A 25,526-nucleotide genomic window follows, 5' to 3' on the forward strand; every position below is an offset into this window, starting at 1 on the left:
TCTTGAAGTAAATCTCATTCATCATTCCAATTTCCTTTGAGCCTAAAGCAGAGATGGAAAAAATACATACTTTACTTAATGTATAATTCAATACCTTGGTGTTTCCTTCATAGTAATATGTCAGTGGTTCTCAAAGTGTGGTCTCAGGTTCCCTAGGGGTCCCCAAGACTCTTTCAGGGGTCTCACAAGGTCAGACTTACTTTCATAATACTAGAACACTGTTGTTTTTCTCACTTTCATTGCCTCATGAGAGTTCAAGTGGACTTTCCAGAGGCTACATGTCATGTGATGACCTCATCACTCTGGTGGCTTATGGGATTTGTACACATGTGTATTGTGTTTTGGTGGGATTTTCTAGGTAAACTCTTCGGGGTCATCAATAATTTTGTATGAAGTAGTATTGAGACCAAAAAGTTCAAAAGATATTAAAACATGATCACCTGGCCCACCTCCCAATAGCATCCTTGCCTGTGTCCTTGATGTTTTCAGAGCTTTCTACATAGTGTTAAAACACACTGCAGTTAATTATCATAATTTAAAAGTGAACATATCTGTTATATGCACATTAGTAGCAGATCCCTTAAAATCAATGAAAGAAAATTGTGTCAATAGCTTATAAAATACATAAAAGTAGAGCTGCTGTCCTAGGGAGTGGGAAGCACTGATTTGCCTGTGGGCTGGCTCCAGAGACTCCTCCAGAGTTTCCTGGACTTCTACTGAGACATTATAGAAACCACCACGTTAGATTTTCCATAAATAAATATAAACTTATATACATACACATATATGTGTGTGTGTTGTCCTACACATACAATTTTATTTGGTTTCAGTAACAGTGTGAAGAGGTATATAAAATGTATTTTGTCCCAAATAAACACAAAGAACTTGAGACGGTTGGAGGTGGGAAATAAATTTTCCAAGGTCACACACTAGTAAGTGATGCAGTCAAGGGCAACACTAATGTCTTCTGATTCCATATCCAGAGGCCTTGTCTCTGTACCATTCTAGCTCTATTTGGCATTTTAAACTGCTCATAAACTTAAGCCTAATTTCTATAATTATTATACATTTAGCTCTCTTGTTTTCTAGGAATGGAGAGTGGAAAGAGCTCTTTTACTCATTCTGAGTTTTCCTCAAGAATTATCTTCTAAAACCTTACCTTGGTAAGCACCTCAGTGAAGGCAAGATTAACTAGGGAGTTTTCTGTTAACATTGCTCCTCAAATATAAGGAAGCAAACAAACAAATGAGAGAGAAGAGGGAGTAAACATTCAGGAAAGGTATGTCCCAAGATGACTGATTCTGCTTAAATTCTCCTCCCCTTTTCTGTTCAATCTAGTCTACGGATCCTTTAGTGGGCATATTGTAAGTGGGCATAAAGAGAGAGATATCAATAATTTAAATTCTTCATAGACTATACACACATGAGATTTTTTAAAATAGTGTATTTTAACTGAAGAGTATACATCTTGTACCCTTATTTTCATGTAAGTAAATAAACACAACAGGATAAACAGCTTTCTAAGCTCCTATAGGCAAGGAAACAGCTAAACAAAGTTAACAATTAACAAGGCAAATCTACAGTACATTTGATTTAATCGCTGTTCTGTCCCCCCCACCCCCTTACTAGGCAGTTGTTACTAGGCCATCTTTCTCTTTTCTGTAAATTCTGCTTCCTTCCCTAACCTCCACCAATGATACCTCAGCTTTTATCTGCAGCTCAGTTACATGTTTGGTGGGGGAATAGGACTTCGACAACAGTATGATCTTTCTGAGGAATAGGTCAGTCTCCTACTGAGTTGGAATTTGCAACCTTCTTGGGGTTGCCTGGCCCAGATATTTTTTTGCTAGACCAAGAACTGAACGTGGTCATTATTTCAGACTTCAGAGGAACATTCACAAGCAGGTCTGATCTATCTAAAGCTACATTCAAAGCTCCTGAATACCATTCCTACTAACCAGTGTATTTCTAATAATTTTTTCACTGAAAGTAGCACCATGCACAAATTGAGTAACACAAACATTTGTCAAGCTGTGTTAGTTAACAGTAACCCCAATGTAAAGACTACAGAATGTTCAGGGAACATTAACCTAATGATTTAACACTATTCTATGTTTAACTAACACAATTATCTTTTGCATACAAACTCATTCTGTTGTCTAAAAAAAGCATTTTATCATACAAAATAGAATTTAATAGTTGACTTATACAATATTCTTTATCACCATGGTGTTTTACAGTATGTATTTATTGTACTGTTAAAAGAAACTGAGGCATATTAAAATTTTTAAGCTATTTTAAGCAAAAATCCAGTCGAATCAGGCAACATCCCATCTAGCAGATAGAAAGGAACTCTGAGGAGCTGTACAAAATCTAAGACTTACAGGTAGAGGGACGCTGAAACAAGAAAGTTATACTAGGCAAAAAAGCAGGTTGGTTATTGCAAGGTTACTTTCCTTTAGCAGATGGCAGGGGCCTATCAGGCAGATTACCTAACTAGTGCTCCCAGGTGGTTCTTCATTGACTGGTTTAAGATTCCGCTTCTGGGAGAGGCAAAACTGTAATTAAGTCTCAGCTTGGTGAGGTAAGGCTTAGCATGAGTTACTCCATTTGGGGCTTGTTTTGTTTTTAACAGTACACAGGGCCTTTGCAAGGTGGGTAACATTTATTATTCCATTTTACAAATGTTAAGTAATATTCCTGGAGTCGTAGCCCAATCAGTGATACTACTGAAATTGAAGGAGAGAATTTTTCTTTCCAATTAGATGTTTAAGCTTCTATGTTACTTTGAAATCATTTTACTATCAGAAACGTTTTCTCCTACCCAAAGCACCTTTTACGGAGTATCTACCATGAGTCAAGGAATTTTACACATGTTTGTCTCATTAAATCCTCATACACCACCTTGTTGCAAATGATTACTGGTGAGTCCACTTAAGTTCAGAGATATTAAGTAATCTGCCAGGCTTGAACACAACTGAATCGATTCTAGTCCCAAGTCCAAGAATCTTTCTTTTCACTACCTTACTTCAATTTCTTCCACTATAAGTCTAAAAGAAAAACACATTTCTGCAAACAATCAAATGCATGAATAACCCACAAAGGCTAATACATCCCAAGACGACATAACAATTTCTTTTTAAGGGAAAAAAATAGAACAACAATTTTTTTAAAGTAAAAGTAAGTTACTAGAGAAAATGAGAAGTAATTAAGAACAATTCATTTTACAGGAGTCAAAATTTAGCAAATATACATTCACCTTTTATTATGTCAGGCATTATGCTAAGTCCTGGTCTCACGGAGCTTACTTTCTAAAGTATTTTGATATAGAAATAAGGATATATATAAACAAGAGGAAAGAGTAAGGACAATTTAAATACAAACACCTGCAGTCGGAGTAGGACAGAACCAAGTGAGTCAGGCAAGAAAAGCTCCCTTACACAGTTCTACGAAAAGTTTCCATATTATTTTAAGTCACAGACCACTGAAAAACTTGCTGGTTTTCATTAAGAAAGAGTAAGATTAAGTGTCAGAAACGACTGTTTCGTCTGTTTCTTTACCTGAGGGACGCCTTCAGCCGAACAAGAACACCGCGCCGATGGAGCCCTCTCGCTTGGAAAGCGCCCGGTAGTTATCCTTCCTTTCTCTGATTGGCTCCTCCTCAGACAGGAAGTCCCGCCCTCTGCCGGAAGAGCTAGAGACTCAATTCAGCTGCAGACACAACTCAGCTGGAGACTGGAGCTGGTGAGGTTCAGCAATTAAAAGTGGCTTCTTCGGGATTATAGTCTTGAGACAGGTTTATCTGCTTTTTGATTTTTGAAGTAACTAGTCTCGTTATGGTAACAACCTTACTGCCCTCATGGTACAGGTGGAACCTTTTTAGAGGTTTAGAGGGAGATAAAATGACTGCCTGCTTTCCCGGCTGCCCGCTTAGTTCGTGGGTCAGCCCGCGAGAGCTGGCTCACGGGAGGACACAGTTTGGGGGCCAAACACTATTGTAGCTGGATGGGTGAAATATATCTGTTAACTTGCCACTGTGACAAAATTTGGAAGATTTTATATATATAAGGCAGCAGGGCCAGATTTTAGCTGACTGGTAACAAAGTAGCTGAAGTAGTCCCAAAGCAAGCACGTTAGCTTTACTAAAAAAGACTGAAACGCTTACCTGCAAATAGGTCTGTTTATTTTCCCAGCGAACAAAGTATGAGGGGGGTTCTCAGACATTTTTGCTTGGGAAAATTCTTTGGATACTAGACTAATTTTTTTTTTAATTGAGTATTGGAGAAAGACTTAAGCTCAAGTCGGTTACACCCCTTGTTCTCCTTACAGTTGTAATTACTGCTCAAGAGAGAAACTAAGTTGATTACTTCTAGCTCTGAGGTTGCTGGGGGTGGCTGTCGTTAGAGTCTCCTTGAGATAATGTTTCTCCTGGGTCAGTCTGAAGAAACAGTCTGCAACAATGGCAGTCCCCAGGGTGACACTTCTCCAGGGGCCTAGATTCAGCTGTCAGTCACCTTCAGCCCAGAGCCATCAAATCCATTTACACAAAAGCTGGTTATCACCAACCTTTTGAAAAGCTAAGTAAAGAAGAGATTTACCCATCCTTGATTCTTTTTTCTTTGATTCTCTCATTTCCCCTATCTTTCCTTTTTCTTACTAACTACCTCTGGGAACTTCTAGGATTTTCCCCCTTCTTTTGTTCCATCCTAGAGCTTACACTGTTGTTATCTTAAAGCTTAAGCATAAGCTTGAATATAACTGAAGATATACAGAAATAAATACCATACTCCTATATGAAACATTTAAATTCTAATTAAGTATTTTTGTCTCCAGGTGGATAGGATTTTCTGGAGGTTGGGAAAGGACTGTTTAATGTTATAATTTTGAGAAAAGTTCTGTGACTACTTTAAGTATTTCTTTAAGCACATATTTGGCTATGCATGTACATTCATACATTCCTTCCTAGTATATATATACCTTTTTATTTTTGTAATTTTTATAGTAAAGAGACTATAATATGAAAGCCTGAGTCAGTTTGCAACTGAAATGATCCTTGACAACCTACACAAATGTGAAAAGTTATTTTGTTGTGTAAGTATTACTGAATTTCAAATATAACAATTCTTTCTATGAATTCTGTAACTTTGGAATTACAAGGAACTGATTTCCTTTCACCAAGAAAAGGAGAAATTCTGGTCATGCTCTAGAAATTCTGATCTTCTCTGTGTAATGGTATTATAAAACATTTAATTTAACAAAATGGAAGAGTTTTAATTAGTGAAAAGTATAAATAAAATATTACATTAAAGTGTAAGTTTATTTTGTTGATGTGCTTATGGTTGCTAGAATTAGACTAGCAAAGTATTGCCTAGTATAATGCCTTGAAGGGGTATTTGTAATTGTAATTAGTTTATTGATTATAAGAAATTTTAGTGTCATAACTATGGATAGAGGCAGGAGATATGCTAAGTTTGATAGAGATATGAGGCCTGCTAAGAACAGGTGAAGGAAAATCCATACTTAGAGCCAAAAGACACTTCATAAAGAGCAAGATAGTTTGCCTGCAATGACACACCATGTCACTAAAACCAGCACTAACTATACCAGCTGTATATGACATAGCCCAAGTCAGTTCAGACCCTCATCTGGCCTCTGATCCCCTTCTAGTCACTACCAAAAGAGCACCAAATATTCCACTGAAAAATAACTGGGTATTTAACATTATTTCTTGGGTATTTGCTACTACTTGCCAGGATATAGTATTAAAAGGATCTTAAGTAACTTACCATGTAGTGGAAAGAACCAGCACTAAGTAGGTTTTTGAGGACGATCAAAAATAGATTGTTGTCAAGAAAACACTCTGAAGTCTTATTTGTAAAATTAGTTTTGCCCATTTAGGCTATATAACAATGTTAACTATGTCCCAGGAACATTGTTACGATTTAAGGACATAAAAATCAACAAAATGGGGGACTGTGTCCCAAGGTAGATTCCTACTTCACTAACTTAGTATAGGCCACTGTTACCTCCTCAGGAACTTAGGCCTGCATGGTTTGGATCTTGCTGATCTCTTAACTCCTCTTTTCTAGATGCTCCATTTCCCTCTGACTGCATTCTAAACACATAAATTTTGGGGGCTTTGTTATTTGCCCTCAGTTGTTGAGACATGTCATCTTTTTTTCTCCTAAGGGACTTTTGGATGATTGTGGTCCAAGTTTACAAAAGTTAATTTTATGGTTCATCTCTGTACTTACTATGAAGAAAGGAGAGGTAAGTTATTAGCTTTTATAGTTGGGTATTAGTTTTGGTGGGAGATTTAGGTCACTTAATCCACTGGACTCTGATAACATTGTTTCAGTGCATGAAATTAACTTTTTATACTGTCACTCATCTGTTTGATAGTTTTACTAGTTAATTTTCATATTGTGTCTTTTTCCTATGCCACTATCATTACCTCAGTTGTGTATCTCAATACAGATTATACAATTGTGAAAAATTATTTTGTTGTCTGTTACTGAATTTCAGATATAACAATTACTTTTGTGAGTTCTGTAACTGTGTAATTATAAGGAACCAAGAAAAGGAAAATGGTCATGCTGTAGAAATTCTGATCTTCTCTGAGTAATCATTAGATTATATATTGTTCATTTCCTGAGGTTGCGCTAACAAATTACCACAGATTGGGTGGCTTAAAACAATAGAAATTTATCCTCTCACAGTTCTGGAAGCCAGAGGCCTGAAATCAAGGTCAGCTGTGTTCCTCTAAAGGCACTGGGAAGGATCCTTTCCAAGCCACCCACCTAACTTTTTGTGGTTGCCTCCAGTCCTTGGCATTCCTTGATTTGTAGCCATACCACTCTAGTCTTTGATTCTGTCTTATTGTCTCCTTCTGTCTTGTGTCTCTTTGCTATATGTTTCTTTTAAGGACACTTGTCATTGAATTTAAGTCCCACCCAGGTAATCTAAGATGTTCTCATCAAGATTCTTAACTTCATTACATTTGTAAATTTCTTTTTACCAAATATAGAAACATTTACAGTTTCTAGGAATTTGATATGAACATATCTTTTGGGGTATCTCCACTTAACCAAGTATATATGAGAATTTATTCATTTAGTATTTCATATTTGTTATGTTTTCATTTCAGAAAAACAAATTCACGATGCCTTAATGCAGCTTGAATGACTAATGTGTATATTTAACATTTAGCTTAAAAACTATGTTTAATCTATCAGATTTTATGATTAAGAATTCCTACAAAATTTTGATGACCTGGTTCTAGGACTGTAAGAATTTTACTGAGGAAAATATTTGGTTCACATTGGGTATAGGAAATCGTATGTCCTTGTCTTTTTCTCTGTATTGTAGGCTCTTTATCATAATCTAAGAGGAAGAGTCTGAGATAATAATTATCAAAATCAACCATATGTTACAGACATTTGTTTGAAGTACACTGACAAGGAATTAATGCTTTAATAGGAGAAAAATACATTAGAGAAACATGCAAATTACTGTTAATAGTAATTGGGAAAATTAGCAAATTGAGCATCCAGTATGGTTATTTATGTACATTTTTTTAAATTTCTTTTTTTATTGAAATATAGTCAGTTTACAATGTTGTGTCCATTTCTGGTGTACAGCATAAAGTTTCAGTCATACATATGTGTACATATCTTCATTTTCATATTCTTTTTCATTATAGGTTACTACAAGATATTGGATATAGTTCCCCATTTCAAAAAATTTCTTATGCTTAGGTAGTAGCCTTACTTATAAAAAAAGACAAATTTTTTTAATTGTACACATATATAATAATAATTGATAGAAATAGATCCTAGTGTTAGCTGAAATATTGAAAGATTACAGCTGAGCTGATTGTCTTCAAGGATTACATTTTTCTTTTTATTCTTTTTTTTAAATTACATTATGCCAATATTATCTTCTTTTGGAAGTATACTTGGAAGTTGGGAATTAGAGTAAGGAAAAGAACATTAGGGAAGGAAACAGTGGCTTAGAGAATGACATTTCAAGAAAAGGAAAATAACTTTATTTTTTTTTTTTACATTTTATTTTATTTTATTTTATTTTTTTTTACATTTTTATTGATTCATAATCATTTTACAGTGTTGTGTCAAATTCCAGTGTTCAGTACAATTTTTCAGTCATACATGGACATATACACACTCATTGTCACATTTTTTTCTCTGTGATTTATCATAACATTTTGTGTATATTTCCCTGTGCTATACAGTGTAATCTTGTTTATCTGTTCTACAATTTTGAAATCCCAGTCTATCCCTTCCCACCCTGTACCCCCGCCCCGGTAACCACAAGTCTGTATTCTCTGTCCATGAGTCTATTTCTGTCCTGTATTTATGCTTTGTTTTTGTTTGTTTGTTTGTTTTTGTTTTTTAGATTCCACATATGAGCGATCTCATATGGTATTTTTCTTTCTCTTTCTGGCTTACTTCACTTAGAATGACATTCTCTAGGAGCATCCATGTTGCTGCAAATGGCATTATGTTGTCGGTTTTTATGGCTGAGTAGTATTCCATTGTATAAATATACCACATCTTCTTTATCCAGTCACCTGTTGATGGACATTTAGGTTGTTTCCATGTTTTGGCTATTGTAAATAGTGCTGCTATGAACATTGGGGTGCAGGTGTCATCCTGAAGTAGATTTCCTTCTGGGTACAAGCCCAGGAGTGGGATTCCTGGGTCATATGGTAAGTCTATTCCTAGTCTTTTGAGGAATCTCCACACTGTTTTCCATAATGACATTTCAAGAAAAGGAAAATAACTTTAGAAACAAAAATGTAATGAAATTCAAAACAGCTGTGTTATATATGAAAAATGTGTAAAAATACTGGAAAAACAGTACTTAAATAGGAAAAAAATCACAATCCAATGCACTGTTTTGTTTGATTGGAAATTAAAAGACCATTTGTATTTCTAACTAAACTCTGTAGGAAGTTATGGTCATCCCAACATGAAACACTCTGTCAAAACCATGACAGTCCCCAGTTTACCCAAAGCTTTTCATGAATTAACTAGGAGCTATTTGACCTAGCCAGAGAGTTTTTGTGTCTCAGATTTTCATTTTTACAATGGAAGACTATCAATCATCCATGATTTTCATGTTGATAATGAAAAAAAAGTGATTGATTTTTCTATCTGGTAGCAAACCAGGCACTTAGGAAGGCATATTAACTTATCACAGCAGTAGCAGCTCACCAAATCAGATGTAAGTTGCCTGAAATAGTTTCTCTTTCCATGATCACCAACCCTCCAATATTTGAGTTATTCATTTACTTGCAAGAAATACTCAAGTCAGAATAATGTAGGAGAATTTTGGGAAATTGTTTGGATTGAAAAGGATTTTCTATTTAATAAGGATTACCTATTATAAAGTACGCTTAAAAGGAAAAACAGGTAATAGAGTTGGAAACTGATGAGATCAAAAAAGGAAAATAGATTTTGTATAATGGTATGTGTGTTTGTGTGTGTGTATGTTTGTATGTTAACTTAAGAATCTTTGACACAGGAGTGAGAGAAAACACAGGGATATATTGGAATCTGTTTTGCAGGCTCAGTTATATTGTCTCAATCTATTCTTTATGACCATTTCCAACTATCTCTTTTTCTCACACACCAGCAACAGGATTTACTCAATGTTATTTCCAGAAGTAACACCTCAAGAAACACTTTCAGAAACAGTTTCTCAGTTTCAAGATACTGATACTTTTAGCAGCCAGAAAAGAATTTCTGAAAATCATTTCAAAGACCAAGGCTTTGAAAAATAGCATAAGCCCTTTTTCCCCCCAAACAAGTTGTACACAGTGTACACACATTAACATGAATGAAGAAAATTAGTAAAAAGGAAGCTTAGAGGCCAGAAAGCATCAGTGTTTTACTACTTATCTTTGAGTATACCTGAATATGGTCTAAAAAAATCTTGATTCTCTTTCAGTTATTTTTAGAACAGTTAAGCTGTATTGAGATTCTTTTGTAGATGGTAAGGTTTTATATGGAAAGCTAGCTAGGATAAAGATTTTGTTTCACAAAAAAAGTCACTTTATTTACTTGGCCAGTGAAGTCCACTCCCTCCATGGTTTGCTTTAACTTTTTAAAGTATTTGTTACGGGGTTCTTAAAAGTCTAGGAAGAAAAATAAACTTGTGGAATATAGTTTACATGGATTTTTTTTTTAACCAAAAGGGTGGTACTTTTTCCATTTTAAAAGAATCAAATACATAACAAATTGAGGGAATCTGCTTTTCATTGAATGTATCCGTGTATGTAAGTGTGTATTTATGTAGGTATGTATGTTACTGTCTTTATTCCCTTATTTCCAAGGAGACGTGTATAATGTAGAGTTTAATCAAGACCATCATTATAGACCATAAGTATGGAAAAAATCCTGAAAACTTTGTTGGCTAAAATTGAAATTAAAACTCAGGTCTGAGATCTTAACCATTTAAAACCTTGAAATCTCATAAATTAAGCATTATTGAGGCTGGTCCCATCTTTCATAAAAGCTCTCCAGAGAAAATCCTAAAAGCCAGGGCACTCTAAAGATGAGCTGTGGATGATTCAGTAGGTGGCATAGTTTTCACTGAGTCAGTACTGAACTGATGCCCCAGCATGGTATGAGGGGGCACTGCACTGCTGGAGGTGTCGTCTAATGGATGAGGGTAAAACCAAGGTCTTGACCACCAGCAGTTATTAAAAATCCCATGGCACTTTTCAAAAGAGTAAAGATGATGTTAAACCCTGTGTCCTGGCTAATTTCCAAATTGGGCAATTATATTCTGCCTACTTAAAATTTCTCTGTAATTTTAGTTGGATAATATATTCCTCATCTTCTGCCCTATGCTTTTGCTATTTCCAGCTTAGAGGTGGATTCATTTCTGTGGTGAGGGAAGTGATGCTTCTTCTTCTCCTTCTTTTTTTTTTTTTTTTTTTTTGAAGTGATGCTTCTTTGAAAAATGTTTTGCAAGGTCTGAGATCAGGGGATGAAAGGTACAACATCCATCTATCAGAACAGGTGCCATATTAGTTTGTTTCTCTGGTGATTAGGCTGACTATAAGAAAATTGCAAAATAAGTGTCTTTAAAAATAGCCTCGTCAGGTAGTCAGAGGTGCTATGCTTGCAAAGATTTCCAGGATGGATATTTTAATTCTATTAAGTTGTGACTAAGAAATGAGGCTTCTCTTGATGTGAATATATTATGTAAATACTAACAATTTAAGCATAAGATTATAGACGTTTAATAGGAATAATTAAATTTTCCAATATTTGCCTAGCAAGGCCTGTGATATTCACTCTGAAACATTAGTTACCATATCATTTTCACCTATAATGTATTGGAATTTTCTCCAAATCAGTCATTGTTAAGAGAGAAGGTCACTGTTGGGGAACAAATGGAAAGCATTTCTTAAAAAATAATAATAAAAGAATTCTTGGCTAGCATGCCCTGAATTTGGGGAAAACCTATAGAAGACAATCCTAAGAAGAAGACCAATAATAGCACTATGTAAGGCCAGACCCACACTTCTTAACTATGTTTCTAGCTTCACACAATACTTTGGGATCAACTCTATAGAGAAAAATACATGGTAGGATTTAGTTTCATAGATGGTAACATTTACATTTATCTTAACTATTTAGATGTTTAGTTAGAAAATGATAAAAAAAAACCCTATCAACAATACAGTTTTCTCAAGTATCAAGTATTTTTCTGCAAAAACAAAAGATCAATCTAATCTCTTAGAGAGCCTTCAGTGACTTTCATGTATTACATATTTTGCACAGAATCTTTCCAAGTAGTCTTAAAATGCTGTAACCTCAAAGGTTTCTATTTCTAACAATTAATTTTAATTTTATTACAAAGACTTTTCCAACTCACTTCAAGTCATTCCGCTTTACAGATATATTAAAAACTTATCTTGTGCTTATTAATAATAGAGTTAATACAAGAGAATGCTTAAAAGTGAAAGAGAAATCTGGCGACATGCAGAGATAGTACTAAATACTATAGTAAATAAACATAGTAATTCTGTTTGCATGAATGCTACGGCTGCCTAATAAAGAAATCATTTGAAAAGGAAGTATTATCTTTAGAATTTGAACTTGCCTTTAGCAGAAAATATCACAGTGTTTTTAGCCTAGCTTTGACAACTACAACAGACTGTACTAAGTAACAGTAAGAGTTCACTTTGTAATAGGAAAAGTAGTCACTCTGATCACTTTGTCTTTTTAGTATGCAGCCCAGAGGATTCAGAAAAAGATTACATTTACTATAATTAACATATATGTAAATGGAGATCATGGCTATGAATGATAAATTTTCATAGCAATTTAAATCTTGTACAAATTAATCAACCATACAGACACTTGATTAATGAAAGGCAGTGTCACTTTAAAATGCAACATGTTAATATATATTACTGTTATTGCAGATCAAAGAATTTTTCAATGTAAACCAATTAGAACAAAGTTTAATCTACATTTTTTAACAAATTTAATTCCCTTATAATTATAATGAAAATTTGGAAAAAACTGTTGTTCCACTTTATATTTATTTACAAATATTAGTGAAAAGCTGTGCAAATGAATTTTGGATGTTTCTTCATAGTAGTGGATTCTCAAAATACAAGATTACAGCACAATACAGTGAATGTACAAAAACAATTACAAATTGGATCCAAGGTATTTATTCCCATGTCATGCTAAATTTAGAAATTTTCTTCTAGGTCCCCATTTTTCCTCTCACTGAGAGAGTTGTTTTAAACAGAGTACTAAATGACTGATACTCACTCAGTACAATGTTTAAGATGAGATTTAACATGCCACTTTATTAAGAATTATTTTTCTTGTTTTTTGAGGAATAAAAAGTGAAAACTCTTGTAGATTTATTAAGAATAGTTTTCATTTTCGTACTGAAAATAAATACCTAATTTCCAGAAAAAGTCTTTTTTAGAAAAATAAAATAAAATTTACAATTAGTGCATAAGTATATATTCAAAATTTAAGGTCTGAAATAAAAAGTTTCTCTATAATCTTGTTTTTTAAAAAACAGAAGTTAGGCATAAAAACAAACATACTGCTTTGCAAAGTCAATGTAGATAAAGGAAACCCTATAATTGATCATTGAATTTCATCAGTAAATTGGAAGTCTAGGCTGTTGCCAAATTTTATCACTTAAACCAATATATCATAGAAAGAACTGTTGAAAAAGAATTGATAAAATAACAAATCAAGAAAGACAGCAGCCTGTACTAGATAGGAAGATTAAAAAAAGTAAGTTGATGTTAAATTCCTCATAGCAAACTGTGCTCAATACGGCTAATAATTATTGAGCATTTTCTATGTGCCATATGCCATATTGAGAACTTGGCACTTTTAAAATTCACATTTGTGATGTAATTATTAGATCATTTAATCCTGATAGCACCTCTATGAAACAGAATTATTACTGCACCTAAACAGTAAGTAGTAAAACTGGAATTTTAATCTTATGCTTTCTCATTTCAAAATTTATGTTTTTAAGTACTGTGCCAAACTGCCTCCCCGTGACTATGTAACATTGTTTATCATCATCACTATATCTAGCCTCTTAAGCAATCTCATTATGCTGCTGATGTTGGTACAGGACCATACTTTGAGAACGACTGCTAATGTACTACAAATTCTGTACAAAATTTAAATAGCACTACAGTATCAAGAGTAAGGTTTAACTCAGTCTATTGTAATAAAACCTGCCTTTAATACACCTCTCCTGGAATATGAGGAAAATAGACGAAAAGATAGATAAAATATTAGCAAGCCCATTTAGTCATTAAATGAGCATTTAATACTTAGCCAGAATCTGCACAAAGTGCTCGGGATACCACAGTACCCAAGGCTCTATTCCTTAGAGTATACAGTATAGTGAAAAAAGCAGAAAGGTAAACTGCCAATTATAATACATTTTGATGAGTTAAGGGTTAATTCATGATGCTGTGGGAGTGCATCAAGACTGTCCTCAAAGACAGAGAAAAAGTTAAACTCTAGACTGAAGCAGTTTTGTACAATGTGATATATGTGGAAATTCTAGGGAAGTCAGTGCTGCAGGGTTATAGTCATTAAAGGTGTGATTTAAGAAAAAACCTACAGGCAAGGCAAGGATTGCCAGGATTATAGACACTACCCAGTTGCAGATTATACAGGCTTTTAATGAATATTACAGAAATGGGTGCTGATCACTATATTGATTAAAGTCACAGAAAATCCCTAAATAAAAGTAGTTTAAACAATTTTGTTTCCCTCTCATATTCATTAATTCAAGATTAAAGGAGTCCAGTGCTGCTATAGCAGCTTCATGAAGTTATAAAACATGCAGGCTCCTTCCTTCCAGCACAGTGCTTCACCACTCCTGGGTTTGTGGTCCTCAATCTCATGGTGTAAGGTGACAGTTAGAATCTATCTTTCATATCCATCTTCCAGGCAGGAAGATGAAAGAAGAGAGGGGAAAAGGTTCAACCTTCTTTTGTTTTTAAGGAGACTCTCCTGATGTATCACTGAACACTTTCCCATACATCTCAGTGAACAGAACTAAATCAGATGGCTATAAATATAGCAGCTAATGAGGCTGAGAAGTGTAGTCACTTAGATGAGTGACCAGTGTACTCACCTAAAACATGGATTCTGTTAATAAAGAAGAATGGGAAAGTAGATATTAGGAAGCAACTAGTAGTGTCTGTCACAGTCATGAATTACTTCTCTTAGCTCACAGAGGTGGCAATCACTATTAGTAGAGAAAAATACTTGATTTTTCCTACCTTAACCTTCCCAAAGTTACTCATCCTTTTGTACAGATTGAAATCTTTGCCACACCATCTGTCTTGAAGGTAGAACATAGATTCTCACTGCCTCCTAAGTCTGACATACAATCAGTAAACATAAGATATCTTTTCATTATAAATGAAGAGTATTGGATATTTGTGGAAAATAACACCTACTTAACATTCTTAAGATTAGAAAAACTAAATACTTTCTTTGTGTGACTCTTGAATATCAAATTATTAAAAATTGTAATGGTAGTTAAATATGAAACATTTGATAATTAAATCCTTTTAGCATTCATTTATCTGTTCCTTCTACAAGTACATAATGAATGGCTACCAGGTACTGGACTGTGATGTAAGTGCTCGTAACACAGAAATTGCAATACAGTTGAGGTATATGATGGAGCTTATATTCTAATGAGAGAAGAAAGACCATAAATAAGTAAATATCTATAAACATTATAATTTCATATATTTCAAGTGCTATTTGGGGCTAAATTGTGTTCCCCACCCCCCGCCAAATTCACATGTTGAAGCCCTAACCCCAGTACCTCAGAATGTGATTGTATTTGAAGATAGGGCGTTTAAAGAGGTAATTAATTTAAAATGAGGTCCTTAGAGTGGACCCTAATCCAATCTGACTGGTGTCCTTTTAAAAAGAGGTTAAGACACACAGAGCAACACCATGCCTGTGCACACAGAGATGACTGTGTAAAAAGGTAGCAGGACTGTGTAAAGAGTAACCACCTGCAAGCCAAAGAGAGCAGCCTCAGAGAAAACCAGCCATACTTGGACCTCAAGAGGCTTCAAGAACTATGAGAAGATAAATTTCTGTTGCTTAAACCACCCAGTCTGCTGTATTTTATTGTGGCAGCCCTAGCAAACTAACACAGATGATAAAATGAAACTGAAATAGTAACTGGGAGATTACTTAGATTGGTGGTCAAAGAAAGCAACTTTTTTTTAATTGAACTATAGCTGATTCACAGTATTGTGTTTCAGGTGTACAGCAAAGTGATTCAGTTATGTATATATTCTTTTTCAGACTCTTCTTCATTATAGGTTATTATCAGATATTGAATATAATTCCCTGTGCTATACAGTAACTCTTTTTCTCCTATTTCTAGGTTATCTTTTCATTTTGTTTATGGTTTCCTTTGCAATCCAAAAGCTTATAAGTTTGATTAGTCCCACTTGTTTATTTGAAAAAAAGCAACTTTTAAACTGAGACCCAAATGATGCAAAGGAGTCAACCATATAAATATATGGGGATATATGTTCCTAGAAGAAAAAACATCTAGTGCAAAGACCCATTTTGTCATTAAAGAAATAAGCAAAAGAACAAACAGACATGTGATAATTTTCATCATCAAAAAATTGCTTACTCCATTCCAACACATTGAAATGGAAGAAATTTATGTTTCCAGTAACTACTACCCTGACCCAACATATTAAAAGAAAAAGTTCAAAACCAAAAAAAAAAAAATTGCTTACTCAGTGACTACTTGTTCATGGTGCTATGAAAGAGCATAGATATAAAGTGACATAGCAGCCATTAATGATGTTGTAGTAATTACTGTGCATGTGCTTGTTGTTGACTATCCAGTGTCAAAATGACTTTACAGTTTCAGTTAAAATTTTAAGGAATTCATTGGTCATTAGCCAAATACTCATTTTGCTCTCCAGCCACTAGATCAGTAATCTTATACATATAGTGTTTGCCTATGGAAAGGAGCTCTTTTGAGTATGATAGAAGCCAAATTACAACATGGTTCTAATTCAGGCTGTCTTCTTAAGTGACCTTTTTATAGAATAATCATTTGATATCTGAGAATATAAGATGGTAAATGGTTTCATGTTTTCTCAAAAATACAAGTGAAAATGATTATCATTGTTTTGTGTTCTTTTTTACCAAATATTATCAACTTGAATTTCACGTTATGACTTTTTTTAAAAAGCTATTGTTATGTAAAAGCATCCTTCTCAGTTCTTACTATCATTTTTTGTTACTATTGCTTCCACTCAAATCCTAGATATAAAATAGTAAGATAGTGCTTTACACATTATTGGAATTGGCAAGCTTCTTATCATTGTATGGTGACAGACTTGAGCAAAAGAAAGCAAGCTGTAATTTAGTCAGTATTAATGTAAACAAACATTTTATTTAGAAAGGAATAAAAGCAACCACAAGGAAATGTATTTGTTAACATGAGAAAAAATTACAAGAGCCAAATTTGGAGTACCTCAATATGCCTGAGTAGTAACAAAAGTTCCCAAATGGGGAAAAAAGACCTATATTAAATGACTTGGCCACAGCTCTTTAATGCATAAGAATGATTTTGTAAATATGACATATAGGCTAGAAAATTCTATATTTTTAATCTATTTTTAGCATTTTCACTATGGTGCATGTTTTTATATTTTTTCCTCTTGTGTCAAAGGGAACATTTCTAATTTATACCTCACATCTTTTTATTAAAAAATTAAAATAACAACTCTAAGCAGTACTGGCTCAATTTAAATCCCATTTGGTGATCCCAGTATAGTTTTTATATCATGCAAAAAAAGCCATCATAATTTGCATCCCATCAACTATTCCCTTAACTCTAAAGAGCTATCATGCCACTCCTAGAGCAGGTCTCTAGGGTTGAAGCCTGTACTATCACTCCTTCGCTAGATCTATTTGGTAGTAAAATCAGGGTTACTAGCCTGGTGCCCCTTACCTGGAAAAAAAAAAAAACTCTGTATTAACCCTGTCTTCACTCTTCTCAGAAAACTAATAATAAATTTTGTCCTTTTACTCTTTGCACATTTTAATTCCTGGCATTCCAAAAGTTGTTAGACTTGCCTTTCCAGCTCTTTCCTGGCAATGCTAGAGCTGACATGCTGTTCTAATATTCTAATCTCCTGCAATTTACCTGCTTTGTGCAGTTTCTTCCTTTTTCATGGTGGCTGACTGTTACTGTTTTTCAAATTACCAGTGGCTATCTCACAACACATTCCTACAAATTTCATCTCTCTCCATCTGTTTTATTTTTAAGTCTTCTCTTTTCCTCTTTCTTCTTTATCTCCTTACCAGTCCACCTACTTCACCTGTAAATGGACTCTTGGATTCTTAATAAGCTCTCTCTCTCTCTCTTTTTTTTAAGAATTACCTTCTAGGGTGTTTTCACATCTATAACTGGCATCAGAGTAGATTTGCTTACTTAACCAAAATTATGCTGGAAAGCATAACCTTTGCAAAATACCAACAATCCCAGTGAATTAGAGAAGTTTTCTAGGATTAAAACTGAGTTATCTAATAATATTGGGCAAATGGTAACCTTAGCATAAACTGTTATTTTTAGTTCTCTCTGTTAGGTATCTACTCACAAGCATGATATTCACTTTAAAAAATACTAAAAAAGTATTGAAATGAAAAATAGAATGATTATTTACAGTATCTCTATAAGGTTCTAATCATCTAGGTGGAATCACTTATAGTATTGAATCCCTGTTTTTAGCTAATTGCTTATGGCATCCAGAACACATGGCTGTTATCTTAATACTGATGGAAACCAATAGCATCCATTGCCTGGCTCTGTCACTTAAGACCCATCAGCTGATAGAGCTGTATTTTCTCTCTATCTTACTAACTGCTTTTGTTGTAAACAGCTCTTAATGAAGGTTTCCCAATCAAAATATTGACATGTGTTATGGAGGAGAATACCTTCAACTACATTGACAACAACCTCTCTGACTCTAGGAGAGGATTTTTAAAATGTGTTTTTAAGGTAACCTTACAAGAAAAACATGATCTCCAGAAATTGTGATGGTCAGAACTTGAAATATAAGTATAGATTTTCTAACACCCACGTTTTTCTAAATATAGAATAATACTATGGTCATATATGATCCAGACTTTACTTCTTCAACATAATCACATTTAAAAACTCAATGGAAAGGCATCTAAAAATCTTGCACAGCAATCTTTGTTTTCAGCCAAGGAAACCTAGAAGTCTATGTTAGAACTATTAAGATGAATATAGCTGAAGATATACCATATTAAGACTTTTACCAATTTATACCAAATGGTTTAACATTATATATGCAGGTATATGCAGTAATTGTTCTATAATAGCAATGCTTCATTATTAATAGAGATGTTTTCTAATAAAAACAATGCTTCATTATTAATAGAGATGTTTTCTAATGAATGGATTTAATAGGAATTTATTCTTTCATTTGACATTTATCCCCTTAAGAATCTAGCAGAAAGCTAGCTTAATACTAATGCAGAAGCTTAAGCTTTGACTATTAGGCTGGCAAATGATTCTCCTAAATTGTCTATCACTTCAAAATTTCCAGAAAGCTTAGATAAACTATAAATTCCTTGCTTGTATTAGTATGTCATATTTTAGATCCACTTTATACATTTGCTTTTGAGAAATTCTATTACTTACTAAGAGTTTCAAATGTAAGAGAGGTGATCTGATCTGCTACTAAATTATATTTCTTGATTACTTAGGATTTGATTGTTACCATTTCTGACAACTTGTACTAAAATTGATTTGCCTGTATACCTATGCATTAGGGTGAGTCTCAGTTTCCATGAAGAATTGTAAGAGTCAATGTAGGAATTTGACAATTGAATATTATTCAGCCATGAAAAAGGAGGTCTTTTGCAACAAAACGGATGGATCTTGCAGTCATTATGCTAAGTGAAATTAGACAGAAATACACATACTGTAAAATACCATTTATATGTGGAATCTATAAAAGTCCGGCTTACAGAAACAGAGGGTAGAATGATGGTTGCCAGTGCTGGGGGGGGTGGGAAAAATGGGGAAATGTTGGTCAAAGGTCACAAACTTACAGTAATACAATGAATATATTCTAGGGATCTAACTCACAGCATAAACATTATGTTTAACCATACTGAAAGCTATGGAGAGATCTTAAATGTTCTCACCAAAAAGAAAAAAGAAACAAACCAAAAAAAAGGTAATTATATGAAGTGATGAAGGTGTTAACTAACCTTTCTGTGGTAATCATTTCATAATGTATAAGTGTATCAAATAATCACATTGTACACCTTAAACTTACACAACGTTGTACATCAGTTATATTTCAGGAAAGCTGGAAAAGAATCTAGTAACTTTGTCTGAAAAAAATACAATCAATGGCAATACAGTTGAGGAGGTTGTAGTAGATATTCCATGAGTAGTTTTGAAAACATTTTAAAAAGTAAGAAGCTACTTTGGAGGTTTGAAGTCATTTTTTCATCTTTGGAGTCACTAGAAAGATTGCAAAAATCCTCTGAATTTGTCATTAGAAATCAAGTGAAAAATCATCTTTAACAGCATAAAGCAAAATAGCCAATCTTTATTTGTAATTTCATTTAAACAAATGTGTACCACACACCTGTGAAGTATATTACCTAATGTTATACTAAGAATCTGAGGAAATCAAAGGGGTGAGTAAATAGGACATTGTCCTGACTTTCAATATAATTCGAAGATAGTAACAAAGACAGGCATATTGATAACTATAATTCAAGGGAGAATAGAGGCATAATCAATGTGCACTGAAGTCAAACAGGAAGAGCAATTAAGGCTGACTAGGGTAATTAAGGAATATTTTATACAGGAAATACTACTTAAATTTATCTTTGGAAGACTAATGAAAAATTAAATTGAAAAGGAGGAAAACAGAGAATTCCAAGATGGAACAAGTTTAACATAGTGTTATGATGTATTTGACTGTATTTGTTGAGCATCTTTTATGTACTGGACACTATTTTAGGCACTGAAGATAGAGAAATGAATAAGACAGACACATTCCTTGTACTTATAGAGCTTAATATTCTACTGAGGGAGATAGAGAATAAATAAAACAATAAGGAATATAATCTCAGGTGATGGGGAAAAAAAACCAACAGAGCAAGATAAGTAGACACAAAGTTAGGAGTGTAGGCTACCTAAGATTTAGTGGTTGGAGAAGATCCTCTGAGGATGTGATATGACATGACATGATAAAATGGAATGTTAGAATCAATTGAAGATTGGAGTGATAAAGCATTCAAAGGAGCAAGAACAGTAAATACAAAGACTCTAATATAGTAATAATGTTACAGTATTTGCTAATACTAGGAATTCTAGGACATGAGGCTAGAGAGGGATACAGGCGCCAGATAATATCGGGCATTCTAGGCCATGATAAGGAGTTTGGATTTTACTCTTAAGTTTGATGAGATGCTTTTGAGTACCATAGTAATAATTATCTGATTTATGTTTGTAAAAGATTATTCTGGTTCCTACATGGATGATGACAGTGCAAGAGCAGAACTATGGAGTCAAGTTAAGAGGCTACTACAATATTCTAGGTGAATGATAATAATTATTTGGAATAAGGTTGTAGTGGATGAGGTAATAGGAAGTGTACTGATCTGAGATATATTTTAGATTCAAAAGTGTAAAATTTTATGATGGATTGGATGTGAGGAAAAGAAAGAAATCAAGAATGATTCCTAGATTTTTCAGCTGAGGAAGGAAACTGTGACATTTATTAAGTTGGGGAAGACAGGAAAGGGAGAGGTAGGTGAGAGTAGAAGGACAAAACCATGACTTCCATTTTGAGTATGTTAATTTGAGATCTTCAGTAGATGTCCAGGGGGATATGTTGAGCAAGCAAGTGGGTATAAAAGTCTCACCCTTAGGAGAGAAATTAGGACTGGATATACTGAGTTGGAAGTAATCTATATTTTGCTGGATAGCTTCTGTTTCTTTTACAGTTCCCATTGGTCTATTTCATAGGAAGCAGCAATGGGTTCACTTGCCCTCTGGCTTCTGATTAGTTTCTGCCAATGGGAAACCCCTAAAGTGGAGAGGAAGGAAGGAGAAGTTGAGGTATTTTTTACCCTGGCTCCTTCTCTAAGGTGTTATAATGGGCGTCTGCCTGCCTCAGCCAAATGTCATAGCTCTTGTCTTCTCTGTACCCAGTGTTCCCTCTCCTGCTTCCAGTATACACCTCTCTTCCTATCCTCTCAGACCCAGGGCTGGGAAAAGACCTCCTGCTGTTACTTATGCTAGGGTGTGTCTTATCCTTCAAGGTCTCCTTAAACCTTGCTCACACTTTTGTGAAAGTCCTTTTATTAAATCTGCCTCTGATTATCCTAATTTTAGTATCCCATCTGTTTCCTTCTGAGACAGAAATATAATACAGTATTTCTCTGGCTCCTTCTCTTTGGTCTACTAAGTATTGTTACTAGGAGTGGCCCCAGGAACTGACTCTCAAATGGGATTCTATGATTGTGTTTCACATATTTGAGGAGTGCATTGATGACTCTTGCTGGGCGGGGCAGGGGGAGATGGGGCATGGGTAACCCATGGCATGCAGTGACATCATGAGTACTTAAATTATCATCAATGGAGGGGGCAGAGTGTTGTGCAGTGAGGTAGCTGTGGCATTTATCACTATGGCAACAGTGGCAGCGATAAAGAGGTGGCATCAACTGTCTTCTTTTGATGGCTCTTAAGAGTATACAGAAGGAATAGGAGAAATTGAATATCCAACTGAGGTCATACATAGGAAAATCAAGTCTCTAGCAGCTTTGAAGTTGATAAAATATGGCTGGTAATCAAGCCCATAATTTAAGTGTAACAACTGAAGATTTGATGACCAATTAAACCCATCAGGGTTTTTTTACTGGGGTAAAGGAACTAGTAAGAAGAAGAAAGATCTCATATGTTAGAATAAGGACATTTGAGCAGACAGAAAAAAAAAAAAGAAGAAGAGGGGGAAGAAGAAGCTTAGAGCTTTGAATCTCTGTGTCTCTCTGACCTTCCCTTTCTTATAAAGGCAGCCTCTCCCCCAGTATCTGAGGGAGCCATCCTCTCAGTGACTGGGCCTAGGGTAGTAGCCTCACAAACTGATAATTATTCTTCCTAGGACCAACCTCTCTACCACCCCTAATAGTTTCCATGCTGTTAATGAGCATTAGACTCTAACATACCCAGAAGGAGAAATACAAAACTGGGTCTGGGCGGAAGAAATACTGCAACAATTGAAAGACTTGTGGAATTTCATTGATTTCAATTGGCAGGAGTCTGGAGAGTATATATGGGATTGAATTATGTGAGTGTTAGACCAAGGAAGAAAAAAATATTAGACTGGATTGGATTGATAAGGATTTATTCACTCAGAATTTGTGATTTAATGTGTTGTCTTGAGAACCTAGGAGAGATGTTAAATAGTCTGTTAGCTTGGCTATTTGAAGTCTGGACTAAATCGGTTGGGGCCAATTCAATAAGGTTGAATAACATTACTTCCCTGGAACAACATGGGGGAAAGAATCAAGCCTCAGGAAAATGGTAATACTGGAAGGGGCTTATTATATGTAACCTGATTAGCCAATCTTTATTTATATTACCCAAGAGGACCCTGAGGGTATACTCTTTTCCAAGACCTAAGGAATCCTTTGATAAGGAGGGGTACTAGTATCCTTGAAAACTGAAGTAATACTCTATGATGGCTGTCCTCTCTATGCTAGAGGTAATGGTAGGGCATGGAACAATGGAATTGCATTCCTTGGTGATAATGGAAATAATAGGATGCCAGAGAGTTAGAGGCCAAGTAGGAGTGCTTATTCATTATAGACCAAGTAGACACAATTACCATAAGCCACAGAGACAAAGTAATAATCAGCATGTTTTGACCTTCAGGGATCTTTGGCAGCAGCTAATTGATCATGGAGCCCTTAGAAACAACAACAAAAAAAAGGGCAGCCAACTAAGGAGCTACTTGGCATACAGAGGGAGAAAAATCCTAGACCTGGTGGGCATAAAAGTAAGATGAGTTACAATAATGGGGATTTACTTCTTCTTACGTTGTTTCCAAATTTAAGCTAGTTTGTAGACCTAGAGATCTTTATTTGACAGGGAGGCCAGGCCCTATAAGGAATGACCTGGCGATAGGGTCACAGATACATAGCATGACTCTTCCTCCATACTTTCCTCAGAGGTTCCTGCAGCTATTTCACAACAATCATGCCAGGAGCAGTGGTTCTCAACCTACGTATATGCGTCAGAATCATCTGGAGGACTTTTAAAACATAGAGCCCTGGGTCCTACTGATTTAGTATATTTGGGGTGGAGACCTTGTAGGGTTATTAGATACTATCTTTTAAATGATGCTAATGCCGGAAAACCTGAAATACCACTAAGGTCCTTGGTCAGAGTTGGAATTTATGAAGATCTGATAATAGATTATCAGATGGTCCAAGTCCCTTTATAGAAGGTGTCCAGAGGGACCTGAGATCCATTTTTCTTTCCCTACAGGCCAAGAATACATAGTAAGAATTGGAAAACTTCATAACAGCATTCTTTGATATGGAGGGAGGTCTATTGCTAATAAGGGCCAAGCTGAAGCTCTTGAAACTGTCCTCCTTCGCCAAGATAAATCAAAAGCAATACCTCATCCCATGAGGATGTTCCACCCCAAATACTTAAACAATTACAGAGATGATAAATCCTACAATATCCTTATTTAACTCACTTGCTTAGTGACCTGTGCAAAAGTCAGGTGGCTCTTTGAGAATAAGGATATATTATCAAAAGTTTAATCAAGTGATAATGTCAATCACATCTGATATTCTCAGATGAATGTAGTATCTTCACTGGAGGAAATCACTGTGGCCCAGACACCTGTGACTTAAATGCATTTTTCCCTTTCCTCTGTTAGTAAAGATAAACAGTCGCAGTAGTGTTTTTCACATGGCAGGGATATCAGTATGCCTTTACTCTTGTCGCCTAACCTATGTCAACTCATCTCTCTGTCATGGTATAGTCTGGAGAGACCTTAATTGCCTTGATAATTCATAGAATAATATGATTATTGGATTTGTTAAGTCAGAAAAAGAAGGTATCTTAAATGTAAGAGATCTGTACCAAAGAGTTAGAAATAGAACCTAAGAAAATGCAGGAGCCTGTCACCTTAGTGAAGCTGTAAAGAGTCCAGTGGTTGGGTCATGTCAGGAGACCCTTTTTAAAGGGGAGTTGATTTGCTGCACTGCGCTCCACAATGAAAGGGACACAATGCTTGAAGGTAGGCCTTTTTGGGTTTTGGAAGAAAAACATCTGGGCATGCTACTCTCATGTAGTTAGTGAGTATCCTTACAGTTGCAAGATTTGAGTGGGACCTGAAATAAGAAAAAGCTCTACAGTTTGGCTTTATGACCTAGCAAACCCATTGGCATTAGAAGTGTCTGTGGCAGACTGACACTTCCACTAAATTTTCCATTTTGTTTTATGCCCAAGGAGGCTAAACTACATGGACTGAATAACAATCCTTTTGCCTTTTTTTTTTTTAACATTTGAGACAGTTTTTATTAAATGTACAAAAGCAAAAAAAAAAAAGCAAGCAAGCTTTAAGAAGGCAGGATGACATAAGGGCATTGTCTTTGGACAGTGACACAGCACCATTAAGGTTAACTTAGATTTTAGCAAACCATGGGCACAGTTGGCTAACTACCTTCTGCTTTTCCTTTAGTAGTTTTAAGGTTTGCCTAGTCATCAATTTATTATTTATTATTGCCCTTTGGCAATTTGCAATAAGAGAATCAGTGTAGACACACAGAATTTTGGAGTAAGGACACGCTCTCTTCTGCTAACAAACTAATCTCAGAAGAAAAAGCAATGACTTGGTACTGGACCTGATG

At 34.9% G+C, this 25,526-nt stretch overlaps 2 long non-coding RNA genes across 10 annotated transcripts in view; one reads left to right on the forward strand and one right to left on the reverse strand.

Annotated features, from left to right (window-relative positions):
* Positions 1–3,625, reverse strand: part of LOC140696381 (uncharacterized) — a 310,247-nt gene extending 306,622 nt beyond the window's left edge. For all 3 annotated transcript variants that reach the window (XR_012072630.1, XR_012072629.1, XR_012072628.1), the window contains exon 1: positions 3,561–3,625. This is a non-coding gene — a long non-coding RNA (uncharacterized lncRNA). The remainder of the gene's footprint in view (positions 1–3,560) is intronic.
* LOC140696380 (uncharacterized) overlaps positions 3,600–25,526 on the forward strand; it is a 146,979-nt gene continuing 125,052 nt past the window's right edge. For 5 of the 7 annotated variants that reach the window (XR_012072626.1, XR_012072623.1, XR_012072620.1 and 2 more), the window contains exons 1-3: positions 3,702–3,744; positions 5,003–5,091; positions 6,190–6,270. This is a non-coding gene — a long non-coding RNA (uncharacterized lncRNA). Of the gene's footprint in view, positions 3,797–5,002; positions 5,092–6,189; positions 6,271–25,526 lie in introns of all 7 variants that reach the window. The other 2 variants (XR_012072622.1, XR_012072621.1) reach the window with 2 other exon arrangements.

This window comes from Vicugna pacos, chromosome 5 (genome assembly GCF_048564905.1).
Source record: "Vicugna pacos chromosome 5, VicPac4, whole genome shotgun sequence".
NCBI classification, from domain to species: Eukaryota; Metazoa; Chordata; class Mammalia; order Artiodactyla; family Camelidae; genus Vicugna; species Vicugna pacos.